Source organism: Notolepis coatsorum (genome assembly GCF_963971535.1).
Source record: "Notolepis coatsorum genome assembly, chromosome: 10".
Lineage (NCBI taxonomy): Eukaryota > Metazoa > Chordata > Actinopteri > Aulopiformes > Paralepididae > Notolepis > Notolepis coatsorum.
The window spans coordinates 125054147-125075868 of record NC_140174.1 but is presented as its reverse complement, the minus strand read 5'-3'; the positions used below and the strand labels follow the sequence as shown (position 1 = coordinate 125075868).

Sequence of the window (21722 nt, the reverse complement as noted above, 5' to 3'; positions counted from 1 at the left end):
AGCCATGTGCAGTAAATATAGATTATATAATTTAGGATGTAATATATTATTGAGCTGCATCGTAGAATCTAATCGAATCGTGAGGCTAATATAAGGGACTGATCACGGTGCTCTTGATTGACATTGGCAATTGTGGCTGATATAGAAAATATTGGAAATAGGAATCTTTTTATTCAGTGTAACCTTTATAAAATGAAGTTGGCGATGGATCTGATACTGTGGCATCCTCCCTTATGTGTAGATTAGTATCTCAGCACCTTTGTGCTAGAATTTCACCAATACACAAGCACACATGATGCACACAATACACACACACAGACACACACACACACACACACACACACACAAACACACACACACATGAACACACACACACACCTTCCTAAACTATCAGAGGATGACGCTAAACAGTTAGAAACACCCATCACACTAGATGAACTTAGGGAGGCCATATCTGAAATGCAAAGTGGTAAGGCTCCTGGAAGGGACGGTATCCCACTAGAAATGTACCTCTCATGCTGGGATGTAATTGGACCCCTATTACTTAATATTTTGATTTTATACTCAATCAAGGAGGGGAATTTCCATAAGATCGACAATATTGCACTCATAACAGTCCTCCTTAAAAAAGACAAAGACCCCACCGATTGCGGTAGTTATAGACCCTTGAGCCTCCTCGGAACCGATATCAAGCTGTATTCCAAGGTATTAGCCATCAGACTTCAAAAGCATATGACGTCTTTAGTTCATCCTGATCAGACTGGCTTCATAAGAGGCCGCTTGATCACGGATAATATAAGACGGTTATTACATGTGCTAGATGCCAGCAAGGATGACACCCCACCTATAGCGATGCTGTCCCTGGATGTGATGAAAGCCTTTGATATGTTGGAATGGTCTTATTTATGGGCAGTACTAGAAAGGATGGGGTTAGGAAAAGGATTCATTGATATGATTAAAGTATTATACAAAGACCCATCGGCCATGATTACAACAGGTATAATCACCTCCGAAATCTTTCCGGTATCGCGCTCTTCCAGACAGGGTTACCCTCTTAGTCCCGGACTATTCGATTTATCATTAGAGCCTTTAGCACAATATATAAGACAATCCCAATCCATAGAACCAATCGCAATTAAGGGCACACAACATCATATTAGTTTATATGCGGACGACGTAATATTGTTCATGCAAAACCCTAACACCTCAATACCTCATCTTCTCAAGTTGATTGATGACTTTGGCAATCTATCGGGATTTAGGATAAATTGGCCAAAGTCGGCCTTCCTTCCACTTAATGCCCCTGCAAAGAATATACTCCTTCCAGAAAAAATACCAATGGTTAAACACTTCAGATGTGTAGGAGTTGAGGTATTCCCTACTATAAGCCAAACGGTGAAGTACAATTACACAAAATTCCAAGATAAGATCAAATATGACTTTGACAGGTGGTCCAAACTTAAAAACTCAGTACAGGCACGAGTATCAATAGTTAAGATGGATGTTTTACCTAGAATCAACTTCATTAGCTCAATGTTACCGTTACCCCCTCCTGATGGTTACTGGAAAAAATTACACTCCACCGCATATAAATTTATTTGGAATAACAAACCTCCATGAATAAAAAGATAAGCCGAAAATAAAGAAAGCCGACGGAGGTTTGGCATTTCCAGACTTTTACCACTATTTGAAAGTGTACTCTTTAAGACCACTGACAACCTGGTTTGACTCCCAAGCATCTGTATCCTGGAGAAACTTAGAAGAAAATATAGTAGCACCACATAGACTGCAGGACATAGTATACACCATATTATCAATTAAGCATTTGGCCCCCTTATTACACATGTGATCCGGATATGGCGTGAAACACAAAAAAAATATTCTAACCAACATAAATGGCATAGCCATACTCGCCTATTCAATAACAATGCACTCCTTATTGGAAAACAACCTATAATATACCTCAAATGGGAAAAGCAGGGCATACACACATTGGGAGATGTTTTCAACAAACAGGGTTTTTGTAGCTATCAAGATATACATACAAAATTTTACCTCACCAGTTCCACATATTATTTTTACGCACAGTTATTGGATTGTTTGAAGGCTCATGGAGTCCCATTAAGGATACCAATTGAGCACCACAGATATCACAAATTCTTCTATGAAAGAGAGACATCGAGAGGCTTCGTATCTGATTTTTATCATCACTTACGAACGTCTTCGTATGGAATCCTCCCCCTAGACTCAGTCTGGAGGAGGGATATACCAGACTTGGAAATAGATTTTGATTGGCAAGAAGTCTGGGCAAACGTTCGAATTGCGTCACGTAACCCGGACCATCAACAAATTAATCTTAATTATATTCATAGGACATACCTGACTCCTACAAGATTGAACAGAATGGGACTTAAACAAGACTCCCTATGTTCCTTATGTACAAATGGGGATGAGGGTACATTTATGCACATGTATTGGGATTGCCCACCGGTTAAGATATTCTGGAAAGAAGTGTCCCAGCAATTATCAGTATTCTTATTTCTGAACATACCTGTACATCCCTCTGTATTGCTGTTGAATGATTTATTTCAGTTTGCAGCCCCTATACAGCTAAAGAGACTAGTTTTATCCGGTCTCACAGCTGCTAAAAAGCTGATAGCATCACGATGGATTCAACCGGAAAAAATGTGCCGGAAGGTATGGGTTCTTCTTACCTATCTCGATGTGATTTATCTAGAAATATCTACAGCAAGAATTTTAGGTGTCAGTGAAACCAACATTGCAATCTGGTTAGAACTGGTGGAGAGAAGGGGGCGGCTATGTGGCGTAGTGGGCAAGGCGCTCGCCACGAATTACTGAGACGCTGGGCTTGCCTGTTCGAGCCCAGCGCTCCACATTGCTTTCAGTTTAGCTGGTGGTTCATACTAATACACATTGGCCGTATTAGGGGGTGGGAAACTGATGGGTGGGGATCGGGCGTTGTGGACAGCGACTCCTACAGGTCGGTTGGTGCGCCTGCGCAGTAGAATCAGGAAGTGTCGGGGGCAGCGCGAGCCTCCCACGCGTTACTCCTCGCCACTGAGAGATCGAGCTGCGCAGGTGAAAAGATGCGACTGCTGTTACCTCAAGTACCGGAGGGGACTTGTGCTATGTATGACTTAGTCCACATTGCAGCCGGCTTGTGGGAGGCAAGAAACGGCGTTCGTGACAGGGGAGGGTTGAATTGGATGATACGAAATTGGGATGGGAGAAAAATATAGAAAATGGGAGAAAAAGTGGATAAAAAAAAAGAAGTGGTGGAGAGAATAAAAGCTAGCATATGAATTGTAGTGCCTGGTTAGAAACAAATGAAAATGGATGGATTATCCAAGTGGGGGTCCGGGGGGGGGTGAGCGAGCAGGAGCATAAGTATGTACGGTATTAGATAGCAAGTATTAGGTATATATCTCGTAAACTACATTTATAATTATTCAAATTGTGATTTCATTGGATGTTTACTGTTAATGCTTGTGTGTCTAATTTGATGTTATGTTTAAAAAAAATATAAATAAAAATAAAGAAAACACACACGCACACACCACACATCCTGCACTCTCTCACACAACACACTACAAGTCACTTTAGGAAAAAGCAAAGGTCACTTTTTGTATAGTATAATTAGTATAGTTACATATAGCATAAATGTATATTGTATAGTAGTGTATATAGGACTCATTACCTTTAATTCGTAAGCTTAGCATTGTATAATATTTTAAGTACCTTTTATCATGTCTATCTATTTTATTTTATTCTATTATTATTTGTATTTTTTGCACAATCAAGGCGGGCATGGCCACCTTCATTTCACTACATGTCTCGTGTCTGTATGTGACGAATACATCTCTTGAATTTTGTATCTACCAAGTACACTACTTAATAGTGACCTACGTGTAGCTTCCATGTATTATTTGTAGCTAAAGAAATTTAGATTAGTCTGGGCAGCAGAAAAACAAATTATGAAAAGAGGTCTCTGAAATTGTTGAAGAAAAGTTTGAATGTCACACAGCCTTAGGCTACGTTCACACTGCAGACGGAAGTGGCCCAAATCAGATGTATTTTTGTGTGAACAGCACAAATCGCATGGTATCTGTCTGAGCTGTAGGCCTATTTGTTTTGGCTTGGGTAAATGGCTGCATTTATATAGCACTTTTATCCAAACATTTGCATTCGTAAGTCCACGTTGTGTAATTCTGGGCTGTTTCGTACTTTGAGGAACTGGCCTTCGATCAGTGTGTTACTGGCAGAGTGGGTCTAATCTTTTGAACAAGGTTTTTTTATTTGAATATTTAGATTTTACAGGCGGTCCCACATGGGCCAAAAGAAAAGAAAAGTAAAGTAATGCCCCCCCTCCCGCTCTCCCTCCCCTCCCCCCACCCCTATACCAGACAAAATCATTCTAAAATACCTTAAATAATTTATTAATCATTGTTTTTCCTTTTAGCTTTTAAATCACCAGACAGCAGTCACATATGCATCTCTTGTATTCTGTAGATAGAGAAAAAGAAAAGTAAGAACATAAAAGAATAACAAGCTGAGAGACTAGGAAGGCCAGTCAGATCGTCTCTGTCACATTATCCGCTTCCATACCCTCAAAGAAAGTTAGGAAAGGATCCCAAATATTGTGGAATTTTTCGGTACAACCTCTGACAGTATACCTGATCCTCTCCAGTTTAATATGATACATGACCTCTCTCATCCAGTGGCCGTAGACAGGTGAACCTGGGTCCTTCCATTTGAACAGTATTAGCCTTCTGGCCAAGAGTGAACAGAAGGCCAGCATTCTAGATTCCCACCATCTAAAGTGGATGTCCGTTGGGGCCACTCCGAATAATGCAATATATGGTGATGGCTCCACTTCCTTTCCAAATATCTTAGAGAAGTTCAAGTTCTTTAATAGTGCGGTGTCAAAGATGGCCTGCCAGGTGTGCAACTTTGGGCACGTCCAGAACATGTGGAGCAGAGTGGCTGGAGCCTGTCTGCAGCGGTCGCATAGAGGGTCTATGTCGGGATATATCTTAGAGAGCCTGTCTTTAGACCAATGCAGTCGGTGTACAATTTTAAATTGGATAACCGCATGTTTAAGGCAAATGGAAGAGGAGAAAATCCCCTGTATTATCTTGTCCCATGTGACCTCTGTGATTGGTTCACCTAAGTCAGTCTCCCATCTGCCCCTGAGGAGATCTAAAGGTGTTGAGTTGCTTCTATTAAGTAGTTCATAAATTCTGCTTATAGCCTGTTTCTGGATCAGTTTACAGTTCAAGATTGAGTCTAAAAGGGAGGCAGGAGGACACACTGGGTAGCAGTCCGAGTTCGAAGTTACGAAGCTCCGGAGTTGCAAGTATCTATAGAAGTGTGACCTAGGGATCTTGTATTTCTGTACTAGCTGTTCAAAGGAGGCAAAGTTGCCGTCTATATAGAGGTCAGACAGCGTAATCACTCCACTCCCAGCCCAACTGTCGAAGGCCTTATCCATCGTTGATGGGACAAACATGTGATTTCTTGTGATCGGAGCAGCCAGTGATAGTTCCCTGAGGGAAAAGGTTCTTCTAAATTGGTTCCACACTTTTATCGAATGGATGACAACTGGGTTCGAGGTAAAGCTAGATATGGGCTGTGTGAACGGGAGCTTAGCACATAACAAGGCAGATAGGGAGGTGGATTTAACCGACGCTCTCTCCAGCACTGTCCACCAGGGGGCTGTCTCCTCGCCCTTTACCCAGTATAGTAACGATCTTATGTTTGCTGCCCAGTAGTAGTAAATAAAGTTTGGAAGCGCCATCCCACCCATTACGCAGGGTCTCTGCAGCATAGATCTTTTGATCCGGGGCGTTTTTTTGTTCCAGATAAAGGAAGATATCTGGTTATTTATCTTGGAGAAGAATGTTTTAGTCAGAAAGACTGGAAGACTCTGAAATACATATAGAAATTTCGGCAATACATTCATCTTTATTGTGTTGATTCTCCCACCCAGGGATAGCGACAGGGGGTCCCAACGTTCAATATCTCTCGCCAGACCAGACAGCAAGTAGGGTCATCAACCGAGGAAGACTCGTTTGGGGTTGTGATATATACAACATGTCGTCCGCATAGAGCGAGACTTTATGCTCCGAGCCCGCGCGCATGATCCCTTTGATATCGGTGTTCTGCCTCAGAGCCAGCGCAAGGGGCTCCATTGCGATCGCGAAAAGGAGTGGAGATAAAGGACATCCCTGTCTCGTACCCCTATGGAGTTCAAAGTAGGTGGATAGATTGTTGTTGGTGCGAACGGCAGCCATCGGAGACGTATATAGAATTTTAATCCAAGCTATGAGTTTAGGGCCAAACCCAAACCTCTCCAGAGCGTGAAAAAGATAGTTCCACTCCACCCGATCAAACGCTTTTTCCGCATCAAGGGAGAGGACCACCTCAGGTGTTCCGGGTGGAGAGGGGCTATACAGGATATTTAGGAGGCGTCTGATATTAAAGAAAGAGTACCGATTCTTGATGAAGCCTGTTTGGTCCGGCGAGATAATCGAGGGGAGAACCCCCTCCAGACGACGGGCCAGAATCTTAGCGAGAACCTTGACATCGGCGTTAAGGAGGGAAATTGGACGGAACGAGCCGCATTCCAGTGGGTTCTTGTCTTTCTTAAGGATTAAGGAGATAACCGCTTGGCGCATGGTCGGAGGAAGAGAATTTGTTGAGAATGATTCATCAAATACGGCTAGCAGCAGCGGGGACAGCTGGGTTGAGCATTTTTTGTAGAAGTCTGTAGGGTAGCCGTCTGGCCCCGGGGACTTGCCACTCTGCATAGATCTAATCGCTGACGTAATATCCGCAACCGTAAGTTCCTCCTCCAGATCTCCGGCCCTCTCTGGGTTGACTGTCGGGACGCGGAGGGCCCTATAGAAATCGTCTAGCGTGGAGGGCCCCACCTGCGAGTCCGAGGTGTATAACGATTGGTAGAAAGTTTTAAAGCTTTTATTAATTTTAAGGTTGTCAGTGGCTTTTGAGCCCCGCTCGTTGTTGATAGTGGGGATGGACTGGTTGGCAGTTCTTTGTCACAGCTGATGGGCAAGTATCCGTCCGGCCTTCTCCCCATGTTCATAGTACCCCTGTCGCGTTTTAGTAATGACGTACTCAGCCTGTCGCGTTGACAGGAGGTCAAACTCAGTTCGCAACGATATACGTTTTTTCAACGTGTCGGTTGATGGCGAGTGAGTGGCTATGTAGTCTATCTAGCTCAAATCTTGTCCGTCAGTTGCTTAAGGCGTGCCGTGTTTATCTTCTTTTGGTTGGCGCAATATGAAATCACCTGTCCCCTTAAGTACGCCTTCAGTGATTCCCAAATGGTTAAAGAAGACATTCCCGGAGTCTTATTAATGTCGAGAAATAATGTAATTTCCGAGGTGATGAAGTTTGTGAAGGCTTCCTCCGACAGGAGCAACGGGTTGAGTCTCCACTGGCGGTGGCCGAGCCGTGTATTCGGGATACTCATTTTCATAACTAAGGGACCATGGTCTGAGATAACTATCGCTCCGTATTCGCATTTGGTTACGAGGGGAAGGAGTCTCTTATCCAGGAGAAAGCTGTCTATGCGTGAGAAGGTATTATGGACCGGGGAAAAAAAGGAGTATCCTCTGGATGTAGGATTACGAAACCGCCACACGTCAGCTACCCCATATGATTTAAGAAAGCGCCGGATTGCACGGGCCGAGCTCAAGTTCAAGTTCTTTAATAGTTGTCATACAGAAGTACAGAATACTTTCATACAAAATGCTTCTTACTGTTACGCTCCAGAGACTGTGCTAGACAAGATAGTATCAAATAACATAATATAGCATGTAATTTAGAAGAAGAAAAATGAGGTCACAGTGTTCGGTATAGACATATGTACAATGTTCTGAGTTACCATATAATATACAATACTATGCAGTGTACTAATGTACAGTACTATCTAGTGCAAAGCAGAAATGGGATGAGGTACAATTTTAGGTACAATTTACAGTAAGGTGTACGAGTTGTAGTGCAGTCCTTCATCAATAAATATAAAGTGTGGGGAGTGGGTGCTACAGTGTGTTTGTTTAAAGTGGGTGTGTGCTATAAAGTGTGTGGAGTGGGTGCTACAGTGTGTTTGTTTAAAGTGAGTGTGTGCGTGTGGATGTGTGTGCTATGTGCGTTTGGTGGTTGTTGTTGTGTAGTGTTCGTTCATTGTTCGTTTAGCAGCCTGATGGCCTGGGGATAGAAGCTTCTTCTGAGTCTTTCTGTGCTCGCCTTGAGACTCCGGTATCGCTTGCCTGACCACAGCAGTTCAAAGAGGCAGTTGTTCGGGTGACTGGAGTCTTTAATGATTCTCTTAGCCTTGCCCGTGCAACGCTTGTTGTAAATGTTCTGGAGGGTGGGGAGCCCCCCTCCAATTGTGCGTTCGGCTGAACGTGTCACTCTTTGTAGTCTGCTTCGGTCTTGTGCAGTGCTATTCCCAAACCAGGAGGTGATGTTGCCGGTCAAGATGCTCTCAATTGTACATGAGTAGAAGTTCTTAAGGATCTTCTGACTGACTTGGAACTTCCTTAGGCGCCTGAGGAAGTAGAGGCGTTGTCGTGCCTTCTTCACAACACTGTCAATGTGTGTGGTCCATGTCAAGTCCTCGGATATGTAGGCTCCGAGGTACTAGCTAGACTGGGGGGCCTTCCTGGACGAGCTACGGTCCAGCACCGGGGAGAGTGCACAATTCATGTCGCCGCCAAGGATGAGATGGTGCGAGGTCATATCCAGTAGGCGAGAAAAAAGGCTGGTGAAGAACGAAGGGTTGTCCCAGTTTGGTGCGTAGATATTAGCCAGAATGACCGGAAATGAATGCAGTTTCCCCACCACTATAATATAGCGCCCTGCAGGGTCGGCCTCTACACTTGACATAGTAAATGGCTGCTCCTCTGGCCCTTGTGTGGAAGTTGGAGTGATACATCTGTCCCACCCACTCCCCCCCTCAGTCGAGCATGGTCCGCAGTTTTTAAGTGTGTCTCCTGTAAAAACGCTATGTCTACATTGAGTTGTTTTAAATGTGTAAGTATCTTCTTACGCTTTACTGGGTGGTTGAGTGATTTAACATTCCAACTCACGAAATTGACAGAGCACCCTTCCAGCCCCATGGTATCACCCGTGTCGATCATAGTAGATGAGAGAGGCCATGCATCTGGAACCTAGAGAGAGCTCAGCACAACTGCAGGTGAAAAGCAAAGCAGACGTCTGATCAATGTTGAATGTACAAGTCCGGTAACCCCCCCCCCCCCCCCCTGACACCTATAAAAAACAAGGTGCCCAAAATACCCTTCAGAAACTAATCCACGCATAATGTGCTTGTGTTGGAGGTTCTCTATCTATGGAGCCAGCCGCTCAGGCCCTCGTCGAGCCCCTTAGGTAAAAGAAAATAATAAAAAAAAAAAAAAAAAAAAAGTAAGAGTAACAGTTTAAGTTTTTACTCAGATCTTGGTATTATATAAAGTCTTCAGCTGCCCAGTGGGATACACCCAACCAGGTAAGGTAATATAGGTGGCAACAGTAAACGGTAAGCATAACAATAATATATTAACATTAACAACCTCACATTAAGCAGGCCCCGAAATAGGGCAGAACACCTTACTCCCGAACAAGGGCAACCAACATGCCCCGTTAAACACAAAAAAGGGTGCCTGATTGGGTGATATAGAATAAATTGGAAGAGGCGTGGGAGTGTGCGTGTGTCCATGCGTCTATAAATGGGTGTGTACATGGGCATATGCCCTTCAGTGCTCGTGCAGTTGCGTGCACGTGAACCTATGTGTGTGTGTGCATGGATGTATTGGACACAGCCAGGGTGTAAGCGTATGGGTGTGTGGGTCCATGCCCCCGTATCTGTATAATGTGTAAACGTGTATGTGTGTCTACATGTGTGTCTGTGCATGCGCGTAATATGCCACTGTGTGTGTGGTACATCTAGAATCTCTAGATAGTGCATCCATTAGGTGTGCGAGCACATGCGTCATCGTAGGTGTGAGCGTGTGTGTACATATTTATATGTCTGTATGTGTATACACATATGTGACTCGACGTGACCAAACCCGATTTGATTCGCAAGGGGGAGGTGCTCTGAAATGAAGAAAATGTCTTGCTGTTCAGAAAATCAAAAAAATCGAAATCTTGATTTTTTTTACATATTTGAATTGTCATTAATGTGTTCCCTTACTAGCCCTTATTTGCAAACTTAAATACAACTTGTAAATGAGGTAATTATTGTTATAATAGTTCCACAAATTTTCTCTCAAGTGAGGAGAAAAACTACACGCGCGGGCTGTGCGGCCTGTCCGGGTAGCAAGTACTCGTACTTAAGAGGTGTTAACACACAGACACATTATTTAGCTCTCCTTTCTCAGAGAGAGAATAACAATGTTAATACACTATCTTAATGTTATAAGTTATAAGCAACGTAACGCAGTGTCTAAAAAAAAAAGATAAAAAAAGAGGCCTTGACGCCGTTATAAAACGCGTGTTTTAACTTAATTAAAAACCATTAAAACACAGTTAGAATTTTATGAGCGAACGAATTTCGTTAGGGTGCATTTTTTCCAATCTAATGGCTAAATACATCTAAATAACACTGTTGAAAGCTGGGCTGTGTTGACGTTACAAATGTACAATCGCGCGGCTGCTGGTGCTGCTTGGTGCTTGGTGCTTGGTGTGCAGCGCGAGGCAGGGGAGATGAGGCGCTCGTTAACCCTTTCACTGCCACACTACAGAAGCGCTTAGTAACGCAGCGGAAATGTGTAGAAATATGGTAAAAAAAAGATTTATCCGTTTTTTCTCGATGAAAAAAGCATAGATTATGCTATTACTGTTAATCCTTTCACTACCACACTACAGAAGGTTAACCTTTCACTACCACACTACAGAAGGTTAACCCTTTCACTACCACACTACTGAAGGTTAACCTTTCACTACCACACTACAGAAGGTTAACCTTTCACTACCACACTACAGAAGGTTAACTTTTTCACTGCCACACTACAGAAGCGCTTAGTAACGCTTCGCCTCAAAGCCGTTTCTGGCCGAATTAGTCATTGAATCTTTAATTTTTTCTTTGATTCTTATTCAGAGGTATTTCGTCGAGATTTCATAATTTGTAATGTGGCAGCGGAAATGTGTAGAAATATGGTAAAAAAAACTATTTATCTGTTTTTTCTCGATGAAAAAAGCATAGATTATGCTATTACTGTTAATCCTTTCACTACCACACTACAGAAGGTTAACCTTTCACTACCACACTACAGAAGGTTAACCCTTTCACTACCACACTACTGAAGGTTAACCTTTCACTACCACACTACAGAAGGTTAACCTTTCACTACCACACTACAGAAGGTTAACCCTTTCACTACCACACTACAGAAGGTTAACCTTTCACTACCACACTACAGAAGGTTAACCCTTTCACTACCACACTACAGAAGGTTAACCTTTCACTACCACACTACAGAAGGTTAACCCTTTCACTACCACACTACTGAAGGTTAAGCTTTCACTACCACACTACAGAAGGTTAACCTTTCACTACCACACTAATTTTTTAATAAACTATCATGACTTTTCCTTTTTCCTCTGGGTGTTGTGTTTGCAGTCACCAGACTCATTGTAATAACAAAGGGCCTCAGACTGGAAAGCTGCCAGGTGTTAATTGCCCTAGAGAGAGGGGGGCCATGGATTACAATGAATTCTGGGTAGTGTTGTAGTTGTTTCACTATTGTCACCGAATAGCCTGCTTGTCTCTTGAAGGCTATTATCTCTGAATACGTTTTGTGATATCACCATGAATCATAGGAAGTAGCTTGCAAAGTATCCCACCAAAATGTTCAAGTGATGGCTTATTTTGAAGGTATGAATCTGTACTTTCATAATATGTAAAAAAAAAAAAAAAAAAAAAAAAAAATATGAAGATCCCTCAACATGACCCTGAAGTCCATACCTGGGCACATATTGTCCTATTGGAGCCAAAATTATACACTGTTCACATCACCTGTACATCATAAGTAGAGGGTAATGAATTTGCTGGAGATTGGTGAGTCACTTAGCTTGATATATGGTATCCAGTGGCGTCCTCTCAATGCCAGACAGATGATGCTACACATAGATGATCACACAGTAGACATTACAGTAGCCTCTATACATATACTGTCCTGTTGAAGTTAATATGATACATTGTTCACATCACCTGCATAACATAAGCAGCACGTACACACCGATACATCTCTCTTTCTATGTGGTCTGTTGATATAGGATCAGAGATTTGCTGGGTGTTAAGTCTGTTGTATAGCTTAATAACAACCAGTGGTAAATTCTTGAAACTGAGTAGGTGGATCATTACACTAGATTGTTAAATTAGCAGATTTTACAGTGGCCTTTTAGCAAGCAGTAACCCGTTGGGGACAAGATGGCACATCATTCACAACATCTGTACGGTACACAGATATAACACATAAATATCAGAGCATCTCCCCTTTCTGATCGAAAAAGTTTATAGTGATGTGCAGAGCAAACAGTATCTCAAGAATCCTTTATCTTTTTCTTCTAAAGAATGCTAGCATTGTGTGTGCCAAAGGTAGCCTACCCGACCTTACCCGCTGCTGCGTGCACAATGTTCTTTCTGACGTAGCTCATTGCTTCACTTGCATCGATGAACTCTTTATCTTTTCCCTTGTGCGTGATGCGAAGTCGGGCTGGAAAAAGAATGCTGTACCGCGTGTCCTCTCGACCGCGTAGTAGCTTCCTTACCTCCGTAAACGCAGCCCTGGCTTTCGCGACGCCTGTGGCATAGTCGGGGAAGATTGCAATAGTCATTCCGTTGACCTGTAATGGAGCCTGAGCACGCGCCCGGCTCAACACCTCGACACAGTCCTGGTAGTAGTGGAGTTTAGCCACGATAGCACGAGGCTTCCCGTCTGTCCTCTTCGGCCCCAGTGTTCTGTGCGAGCGGTCTACCAGCACTTCATTATCCATTTGTAGCACGTCTTTCAGTAGTTTTGAGACCGACGCAGTGGAACACGAGCCATCCGTCTCAGCCACTCCGAGTATCCTTACATTACACCTCCTCATTCTTCCTTCCACGTCCTCACACTTTCCCCTGAGACCGGCCTCCTCCGTCTTTAAGTCTTTGACTGTGGTTTGTAACGTTACCACCTCGTCTGACCACGTCGAAAGACCGTCTGTCACGTCCTTGATTGAAACCCTCATTTTGTCAACATCCTTGTGTAATGCCGCAATGCAAATTTCCGCTTTCATCTCTTTCAGATCTTTTCTAATACCGTTGAACTCTTTGGAAAGTGCCTCTTTCAGTTCTGATATTATCGCCGCTGCGAAGTCCGACTTTAGTGTGAGGAGAATCTCCGCCTTCAAGGCTGCAGTGTCCACGCCAGGCATCTTTGGCGATGTGGTTAGCGGCGACTTGGAACTGGTAGTCGAGGCTTTGTCGGGCCTACTGGAGGCCGGCCCGGTGTATTTGAATTTACGTAGATTCGCCGCCATCTGTCCATGAAAACATTGTCCACTGGTTTAATCAATGTTTCATGAGTAAAATTCACCAAGTTTCGTGAAGTAGAAAGCTTATTAAATTAAAATAAAGCAGAAGCTCGACGAGAGCTCAAACAAACCGCGTGCTACTCCATTGACCACCTAGCCACGCCCCCCAGAGTGGGTCTAATCTAACCAAAATATCTGTTATTCCACATAGAGACCTAACCCAGATGTTAAAAGATCTGTTACTCCACACAGAGTCCTTACCCAGATATTAAAAGATCTGTTACTCCACATAGAGTCCTTACCCAGATATTAAAAGATCTGTTACTCCACATAGAGTCCTTACCCAGATGTTAAAACATCTGTTACTCCACAGAGTCCTTACCCAGATGTTAAAACATCTGTTACTCCACACAGAGTCCTTACCCAGATGTTAAAAGATCTGTTACTCCACATAGAGTCCTTACCCAGATGTTAAACGCATGGGGAATCTTGCAATCCAAGACGAAATGACTCGAACTGGGCCGAACTCATCAAACCTAAGACTAAGTATCTTTAAGTTTATTCAGGGAAGATATTTTGTGCACATATGCCCTCTTTTACTAAGCGATGAGATGTGTGTTTTTTCAGTGGACCAGAGGAGACTGGAGATGTGTGTTTTTTCAGTGGACCAGATGAGACTGGAGTTGTGTGTTTTTCAGTGGACCAGAGGTGACTGGAGTTGTGTGTTTTTCAGTGGACCAGAGGAGACTGGAGTTGTGTGTTTTTTTAGTGGACCAGATGAGACTGGAGTTGTGTGTTTTTCAGTGGACCAGAGGTGACTGGAGTTGTGTGTTTTTCAGTGGACCAGAGGAGACTGGAGTTGTGTGTTTTTCAGTGGACCAGAGGAGACTGGAGTTGTGTGTTTTTCAGTGGAGACTGGAGTATATTGCATCATCAGCATGACTCATCAGTATGTGAGGGGAGCCCCTCCATACATTACATCCTCCCGCAGCACTGGACTGGGTTAGACACACACACACACACACACACGCACATTCTCTCTCTCACACACACACACTCTCTCTCTCTCACACACACACACACACACACACACACACACACACACACACATAGAGCTGCCGCGATAACCGCATTACCGCGGTATCGCTGTTGCATCACGCCCACCGCAGAGTAGGCTGAATACCGCATCACCGCTGTTTTTTATAATAATAATAAAGTAGCGCCCAGACGTTGGGCTTGCGGCACTGCAGATATACCCTACTCGGTTCCAAGCGACCCTATTGGGTAGAAGTGGTACCAGAAAAGTCACGTGAAACATTGCAGACCACTGATTGGTCAGAAGAGAGACGCGTGACACGTTGGAGCCTCTGAACAAAAACAGAAAGCCGCCATCTTTACTGCCTCGCTAAGGATGCATTTCATTCAGGATTTGTTTGCGACAGCACCAAGTGCAATAAACAAAAGGATGGATTCACTGTGTATTCTGCCTCATTTATTGATTAAACAAAACCGACATCAACCCAATTTACCACCGAGCGGAGAGTTTAGTGTCACAACAAGATCGCTGATGTGTTAAGTTTGTTGTTGTTATTAGCCTAATACTAACGTCAGCAGATATACACGAGAGGTAACGTTAAACCCGGGTTGCTTGGTAGAATAGACACAATGAGAGGTAACGTTAGCTTTAGCAGAATAGACACAACGAGAGTCTGGTTAATGTTGTTATTGATTGATTGATTGAAACTGTGTTAAACTCTGGCTTGCTGCAAGCCCTCGGACATAGCTATGCCCACGGAGCTTTCAGTGTACACAAGCGGCCCCGCCTGCATCCCCACACGGAGACAAACGGAGTATAACCTGCAGTGGAAAAGGAACAAAGTACCAGGTACCTAAAGCGGGTCGAGTCGAGTAGGTACTATGCAGTGGAAAGCGCCATTAGACTAGAGGCAGGCTATAATGCTATAAAGAGTAGAAAAAAAAAAAAAAAAAAAAATGCTTTCAAACTTTTTTTTTTTTTTTAGTTATGGTCGCGGTATGAAATATTTCGCAAATTTGTGCGGTAAGGAAAATATCAATACCGCGGCAGCACACACACACACAGAAAGTTATGGCTTCCATGTGTCACCTGTTATGGCTCATGTTTCAATCAAGGCCGCCTGGGTACGTGTACACACAAATTCTCTCACATCATCCACACAGACACTCCCTCTACAGTGTGTGCCAGTGTGGAGAGTGGTATGGCTACACGAGACCTTAACCCAATATAGCAACCACAGAGGAATGGGGGACCCCATTCCTCTGTGGTTGCTATATTGGGTTAAGGTCTCGTGTAGCCATACCACTCTCCACACTGGCACACACTGTCCCAGCCGGGGATGTCTGTAGCCATACCGCTCTCCACACTGGCACACACTGTCCCAGTCCGGGGATGTCTGTAGCCATACCACTCTCCACACTGGCACACACTGGCACACACTGTCCCAGCCGGGGATGTCTGTAGCTATACCGCTCTCCACACTGGCACACACTGTCCCACCCGGGGATGTGTGGGTGATTATCATTCCACATAGGGTGAAAAAAACCTCTCTGGCTTGTTTGTATTTCTTTAAACCAATCACAACCATCCTGGACAGCTGAGCCCAGGATGCAGCGATGGATGCAAAATAGTGTCGTACTGTATGTAGCCGAATGTGAGGAGAATTCCTACTGAAATAGTCGGCCAATGGCAGCTTATACCCACAGTCACATGACACAGATCCTGACTACGGTTAGGGTTAGGTTAGGGATGGGCTTATAAACAACCTTTAAGGCTAGAATTATGACGACTTGCCACTTTTCAGTTTGACCCCCAATAAGACACAGACGACCCCTCTAGCCCCTCCCTCTCAGGAGGGGAGTTTCTCCCTAGGTTCTTCCTTATTGGCCCCCCGGAGCCCCCCCCCCCCACATCCCCTCTTTACCCTCTCACTCCCCAGTTCTCTCGTTCTCCTCTTCTAGGAACACGCTTCTAGGAACACTCCCCTTCTATTGCTCCTTCGCTCCTGTCTTTTCCTCTCCTCTCCCCCTGCTCTGCCCTCTGACCCCGGCACGACCTATTCAACCCTGACCTTTTGTGGGTTCCAACCGTTCCAGTGAATGTTTAGGCGGGATACCTGGCAGCCAGGTCACGTTGTCTTTTCACAGAGTGTGTGATGGATGGTACTGTATGTACATCTGAACATCTTTCCAAGCATTCTGGACTCCTGGAAAACATCACCTCAAGTGAAAATGAAATAAAATTGTACTCTGCTAGTCTGGTGTAGGGATGCACCGATCCGATATCGGATATCGCCCCGATATGACTAAAATAGCTATTAATTTTTTTGGTTATTTAATAACAATTCAGTACATTTATATCTATGTGTTAATTTGTTACATTTTGTTTCACTAAGTTAGGAAAGTAATGTTTTAAGTCAAGCCTGATGTTGCCTTGTACAAAATAATGATCCCAGTCTCTTCCACACAGTGAGGCATACAGTTTATTAATTGAACAATGGGTATCGGATCTACCCGGTATCGGCCGATACCCAAAGCCCAGGTATTGGTATCGGTATCGGGACTGAAAAAGTCGGATCGGTGCATCCCTATTCTGGTGTACGGTGGAATTCCTTTTAGTCATATTAGTCCATTGCACCATTGTTACCAGGGACAATTGAAAGTCCAATATGCTCATTACATTTAGCTGAATTAAGTGGCTTGCTTCACTGGGGGAGTTGGGAACCTCGCGTCACAGAAGATTTTATTTCATATAATTTCAAACCTTTTTTCAACTCATAAGACACTGAGGTTACCCTAATTTACAGCAATGACAAGCAATACAAAACAAGACATAGTTTATCAGCAATTTCATACATCTAGGCACAATAAATAAGAATAAACAATAAAAATCAGCTAAGACTGTTACAAGTCGACACACAGTGGTCAGAGATCACTCTTTTAAATGCAGCAAAAGAAGGAAGAACCTTCAGCTTCATAGTCAGTTGGAGGACGTTCCAGGTGTTGGAAGCATCAGTTTCAGTTTCTTTAATAGTTGTCATACAGAAGTACAGAATACTTTCATACAAAATGCTTCTTACTGTTACGCTCCAGAGACTGTGCTAGACAAGATAGTATCAAATAACATAGTATAGCATGTAATTTAGAAGTAGAAAATGAGGTCACAGTGTTCAGTATAGACATATGTACAATGTTCGATGCAGAATAGACGTAACTGAGTTACCATATAATATACAATACTATGCAGTGTACTAATGTACAGTACTATATAGTGCAAAGCAGAAATGGGATGAGGTATAATTTAGGTACAATTTACAGTAAGGTGTACGAGTTGTAGTGCAATCCTTCATCAATAAATATAAAGTGTGTGGAGTGGGTGCTACAGTGTGTTTGTTTAAAGTGAGTGTGTGCGTGTGGATGTGTGTGCTATGTGCGTTTGATGGTTGTTGTTGTGTAGTGTTCATTGTTCGTTTAGCAGCCTGATGGCCTGGGGATAGAAGCTTCTTCTGAGTCTTTCTGTGCTCGCCTTGAGACTCCGGTATCGCTTGCCTGACCGCAGCAGTTCAAAGAGGCAGTTGTTCGGGTGACTGGAGTCTTTAATGATTCTCTTAGCCTTGCCCCTGCAACGCTTGTTGTAAATGTTCTGGAGGGTGGGGAGCCCCCCTCCAATTGTGCGTTCGGCTGAACGTGTCACTCTTTGTAGTCTGCTTCGGTCTTGTGCAGTGCTATTCCCAAACCAGGAGGTGATGTTGCCAGTCAGGATGCTCTCTATTGTACATGAGTAGAAGTTCTTAAGGATCTTCTGACTGACTTGGAACTTCCTTAGGCGCCTGAGGAAGTAGAGGCGTTGTCGTGCCTTCTTCACAACACTGTCAATGTGTGTGGTCCATGTCAAGTCCTCGGATATGTAGGCTCCGAGGTACTTAAAGCTGTTGACTCTCTCAACCGGTGCCCCGTCGATGCTGAGGGGGCTGTAGTCCTTGACCCCCGACCTCCTGAAGTCCACAATCATCTCCTTTGTTTTGCTGACGTTCAGGGAGAGGCTGTTTTCCTGGCACCATCCCGCCAGGACCTTGACCTCTTCCAGGTAGGCCCTCTCGTCGTTGGCAGAGATCAGGCCCACCACCACTGTGTCGTCAGCAAATTTGATGATTGTATTGCTACTCCGCTGAGCCACACAGTCGTGTGTGTACAGGGAGTAGAGGAGGGGACTCAGAACACAGCCCTGGGGGGCCCCTATGTTGAGGGTGATGGATGAGGAGGTGCAGTTGCCTGCTCTCACCACCTGGGGTCTGCCCGTCAGGAAGTCCAAGACCCACTGGCAGAGGTCATAGTTCAAGCCCAGGTCCCTGAGCTTGGCTATGAGTATGGAGGGGACTATGGTATTGAATGCCGAGCTGTAGCCGATGAATAGCATTCTCACATAGTTCCCCTTCCTCTTGTCCAGGTGTGATGCTGCTGTGTGCAGCACATGGGCTATGGCGTCCTCCGTGGACCTGTTGGGGCGGTATGCAAATTGCAGGGGGTCCATGTTGATGGGGAGGGAGGAGCAGATGTAGCCCTTTACTAGCTTCTCAAAGCACTTCATGGCTATGGAGGTGAGAGCTACAGGGCGGTAGTCGTTGAGGCAAGCAGGCTTGGATTTTTTGGGTACAGGGATAATAGTGGACTTCTTCAGGCAGGTGGGGATGACAGCCTGTTCTAAGGACAGGTTAAATATGTCAGTGAATACCGGGGCCAGTTGGTCGGCACAGACTTTTAGGACGCGGCCGGGGATGCCGTCCGGACCTGCTGCCTTCCTGATATTCACTTTCTTAAAGGTCCGCCTCACCTCATGCTCTGTTACCCTGAACACTGAGTCTCCATCAGCAGCAGACCCCCCCCCCATTGCCGTGGCTTGTGGGCTGGTGTTGTTATTACCAGCATCAAACCTCGCATAGAAGGTATTGAGGTCATTTGCTAAGGAGATGTCACTGTTCAGTTTGAGGGAGGCGCCTTTGTAGTCTGTCATCGTTTTGAGCCCCTGCCACATAGCTCTAGAGTCAGCCTGTTCAAACTGGAGTTCAATTTTATCCTTGTAGCGCCGTTTGGCCTCTGTCACTGTCCTCCTTACGTTGTATCGCGCCACCTTGTGGTCATTCATGTTGCCTGCCACTAGGCCGTCGTTGTATGCTTTGGTGCGCGCTCTCAGAGCTTCACGGACGGATTTGTCTACCCAGGGTTTTTGATTTGGGTAAACTCTCATTGTGGTAGTGGGGATTGTTTCTTCCACCAAAGTACGAACATAGTCCAGCACTGTCTCCGTGTAGACATGAATGTTATCTGTGTAACATCAGAGGAAAAAGCTGTTTCTCCTAGTTCAGAGCAAACTGGAGGAACCCTAAGAACGTGTAGGGGTTTGAACATGTAGACTAGGTTCCAAGATTCCAGTCCAACAGTAAGGGCTGTACCAATAAGGGCTTTAAGAATAAACAAATACCAATGATAGTAGTTACACCTTTCAACCAGAGAAGGCCATCCAACCTGGTGGGCATCATATCACATCTGTCACCAGTAATAAATCTGAGGGCAGAATGATGAACTGAGTCCAGCGGCTTAAGAGTTGAAGCCACAGCATGTCTATAAATCACATCAGCATGGTCCAGAAGAAAACCGCTTCAACAATCCTCTTTCTACTAATCACAGGGAAAGCTGAATATCCAAGTAATATCCAAGATGACGTGGATATTAAGGGCTGACCCCTATTAGTCGAATAGTCGACTAATCGATCGAAAGGAGCCGTAGTCGACTGCCAACCTCTTAGTCGAATGCAAAAAAAAAGAAAATTATTATTATTATAATTTTTTTTTTTAAAAAGTATCATTCTTTCCAAAAGAAAAGAGGCCTAACGCTAATGGCACTCATACCAGAGGCTAACTGCCTAAGAAAACAGGCACAGAGGCACTGAAAGAGGATTTCACCCATCTAATGAACACACTAGGCTAGACAAATATCAAGATGTATCCATCAGTAGACCAATTGCATGCTTTCACAGAGGACAAGAAGCTTTCCGTCGACTCCTTCAGACATTAAGCACCCCCACAGCCCAAATGGAATGATAAAAAAATATATATATTATACTTTCTTTTTTTTCCAAAAAAAAATGTCATAGTCGACTATCAGCTCATTTCGGCCAATCAAAGTCGACTATCCAAATCCTTAGTCGGGGACAGCCCTTATATTACTTACCAGAATGCTATGGCGTAGTTAGTGGGCATAGCCAGGCGTGGCAGCCCTGGCACCGTGGGAAGGACCTTGGCATTTTGGTTTCATTAGATTCCCAGAGAGACGACGGGTTCATCTATGCTATGTTGTCGGAGGGAGGAGGACGCGGTGTGAGAACGCTGCAGCCTAGCGGGATCACCTGTTCATAGTGTTCAACCACACAGATGTCTTGGTCACAAACAACAGGTGATTGTAATCTTCGACGGGTGATTATCGTTAAATGACATCTGTGGCCAACTGTGACGCAGGGCAAAACACGTCATGAGAATAATAGTATAGCCCATGTAAATGGTAAACTTCCCATTACCAGATGACTGCTCTACCTCCTGAACCACTGTCACCCCCTGTATGTCACAGTCACATAGGCACAGAGACTGTTATACAAATAAAGTGATGCATAGTACCAATTAGGGCTGCACGATTCTTGCAAAATGTGAATCACGATTTTTCTCTCTAAGAATTGAGATCACGATTCTCTCACACGATTCTTATTTTTTCAATAAAATCATTTATTGCACTCTTTCAGACAGACAACATAATAATAATAATAATAATATTAATATTAATAATAATAATAATAATAATAATAATAATAATAATAATAATAATAATAATAATAATAATAATAATAATAATAATAATAATAATAATAATAATAATAATAATGATAATGATGATGATGATAATGATAATGATAATGATAATGATAATGATAATAATGATAATAATAATGATAATAATAATAATAATAATAATAATAATAATAATAATAATAATAATAATAATACACTTTATTTGTATAGCACTTTTCATACATAAACTGCAGCTCAAAGTGCTTCACAACAGAAAAAAAGACAGGC

General features: G+C 43.7%; 1 protein-coding gene across 1 annotated transcript in view; it reads left to right on the top strand.

Moving 5' to 3' along the window:
• me2 (malic enzyme 2, NAD(+)-dependent, mitochondrial) overlaps positions 1-21722 on the top strand; it is a 91843-nt gene that overhangs the window by 25354 nt on the left and 44767 nt on the right. The gene's annotated exons all lie outside the window — the stretch shown is intronic.